At 38.9% G+C, this 2,969-nt stretch overlaps 1 pseudogene; it reads right to left on the bottom strand.

The window, feature by feature from the left end:
* Nucleotides 1–823: 823 nt before the first annotated feature.
* Nucleotides 824–2,198, bottom strand: LOC143533631 (zeatin O-glucosyltransferase-like; annotated as a pseudogene).
* Between the last annotated feature and the right edge of the window lie 771 nt (nucleotides 2,199–2,969).

Raw genomic sequence — 2,969 nt, 5'->3', positions numbered from 1 at the left:
TTTGTTAAATATTATATTCTAATGAATTATCGTGTAATACACGGCCACACGGGTCTCAAACTAGTATATTTATATATAATGTATGTACGTATTGATACACAGGACCATGGTTGTTCTATTTTATCAAAATTAAGGTATTAGGTTGTTTGTTATTCAAAGTAAAAGTATCGAATTTTGTTTGTTTAGCTCGTTAATACGATAACGATGGTGATTTAATTTGTAGCATATATATCAATTACTCTTATGAAAATCATATATATGTCCTCTCAAGTATAACCTTGTTTCAAACAGAACCTTTATTCACATCAAAGTCGGCGTCAATTTATATGAGCTATTTAGTCAGAAATCTTTTAAAAATATTTAGATGAACTATATACTAATCATATTTACACTTTATTATCATCATTGGGTTGAACTTTGCTATTGGGCGAAGCAAAGAGTGAGTCGATGTGATGATGGCTGTTGTCTGGCTACACACGTTTCTCACTTCCAATTAAGTCTTAACCCAACTACAGCAATAACCTAGTTAAGTCAGGTTGAGCTCGGGCTCGGGCTCGGGCTCAACCATTCTTCTTCGCTGGTTTTATATTCATTCGTATAGGTTAACGCGCGCAATTACTTTTAATGTCTGTTATAATAATTGCCGGGTACATATAAATACCCATATGCGTCATCGATGTATTCCCTGGAACTGGAAGAACACAAATTCAGATTATTCAATTTACGATTTACATTTTAAGTGCTTGATTCATACCAACAAATTTGAGGATTTAGTTCCTACAAATATTTGGAATAGAAAATAATTATTTTTTTTTAATTTTCCTTAAATTTTGGCTATGGGGTTCCTAACATGAACTCTGTTAATGTAGGAAACAAACGAATCAACCTCCTTATGACATTCACCAGCCTCTGCCACCGATCTCCTCACAGCCTCCGCCAATTTGCCTGCCCTCTTCCGCACCTCCTCCCCTTCCCTCGAATCAATTAGCCTCCTAACAACATCTTCCACCACCCCCGACGATACCAACTCGTCTCTATGTTCCCAATCATTCACCACTATCCCAACTTTAAGAACATCAGTGATCAAAAACGCATTTCGTGGTTGATCAGAATGCATAGGCCAGGTGGCTATTGGCACACCCATTAATATACTCTCAGTAGTCGTCGAGTTCCACCCACAATGACTCATAAACCCACCCGTTGCAACATGTCCCAATATCTCCGATTGCAGGGCCCACCCCCCTTCCCTTCCACCCGTTCTTCAAATCCCATTGGCAAATCCGACATTTTAGCCTCGTCTCCTGAAACATCACCTATGTCCGCCGCACGTACCACCAAAATAAACCGTTGTTGGCTTCTTTCTAGCCCAATAGCCAGCTCTTTAAACTGTTTGTCACTAAAGGTGGTTGTCGTCCCAAAAGACACATAAATGACCGAATTCGGTGGCTGCAAGTCCAGCCACTGCAAACACCTGTGACGGTTCACAGGTTTGTCAGCATGGCTGAACGGCCCTATTGCCCAAATTTTCTTTTTATCATTAATTTCTTCTCTCTCCAAACATTTAATATATTCACCTTCAATGACTCTTGAAGAATCAAACAACTCTCCGACGTGGAAACCTACATGCGGGTACTGCAACTTCACTAATTGGACAAACTCCGGGTGGAAAGTACCGTCTACCGATGGCAACCGGTTTAGCACATCCGGGTCCATTGGGAACGGCCTGCCCTTTAACTCCCATTTCCTCCAGAAGACATCGCACGCAGAAAGTGGATTAAAGATGTAAGTCTCGGCGTTGGGTATGTTTTTCACGTCTTGGACGGCGTACGACATGAGAACGTCATGAATAACAGCGACTCTTCGGGCAGTGGTGGATATAGAAGCTACGAGGTCAGCGATCGGGTGGCGGAGATGGATCGTTGATTCAAAAGCGGGTTGTAAGTGACACGGGAAGCGGTTAGAAGGGTTAGGAGGTGGTGATGTGAATGTAGGAGTTGGGAGTTGATGGAAATTAATATTATTATTGGAGTATTGGTGGTGGCGGGAACGGAGTTGGTGGAGGTGGTGATGAAGTGGACGGGGATGTTGTAGGCGGAGATGAGGTGGAGGAGCCGGTTCAGATGGCCGTGGGCGACGAAGGGAACCATGACCACCACTACTTCGGTTGCCGGAGGGAGTGAATTGTTACTTCCGGTCATTGCTGTGTTGTGATGAATGATTGGAGGTTTCAGCTTTAGCAGTGCAATAATGCAAAGTTGCAAACAACGTATATGATTGATTTCCAATGTGTGATAAAAGATGTACGCGTTTCAGAAATATCTCATTAATCATTATTATTACTATTTGAATAGTATTGTTATAAACGTGCTAGATGTGATAAACGTGACATGATCAAATAGAAATTAAATTTGATGCTTAATATGAGAATTAAATAGTGTAATTATATATACAAGTATTTACACGATTACACTAGATACAAAACATTGCAAATAAAACAACTAATTTACATACGAAACAACTTTACATAATTACATCACTTGTGTATATGGTAATATTATTTGATTCGCATGTTTAGTACAGTTTTTTATCACACATTTCACATATTAGTCGAGATTAATTCCAATTGATAAATTTATACTGGTCAGCAGTCTCAAATTTGAATGTGATTTCATCCATCAATTCTATTCTAAATGAAAAATGACACGCTAGCTTTCCCCACTACGTACTCAATGCTCCCTTGCTAGTGAGAAAGTTACTCACAAATACCGAAAGTTACTCTCAAATATAACCTCGATTTAAAGAAAAAACGTTTTTTATCATCAAACTCATCGTGAAACATACTTCTTATGAAAATATTCTGTATGTCCTCACAAATATGCGGTTTTTACTAAGCAGCAATTTTCCCTACGATATGTTTTAAGTTTGTTTATGTTATTATGCATTAAAAAAATATAAATATATCTAACTTT

This window comes from Bidens hawaiensis, unplaced genomic scaffold (assembly GCF_021521415.1).
Source record: "Bidens hawaiensis isolate Kalapana, Puna unplaced genomic scaffold, B.hawaiensis_p1.1 tig00009824_1, whole genome shotgun sequence".
Taxonomy (NCBI): Eukaryota; Viridiplantae; Streptophyta; class Magnoliopsida; order Asterales; family Asteraceae; genus Bidens; species Bidens hawaiensis.
This window is presented reverse-complemented; position numbering and strand designations above follow the sequence as displayed.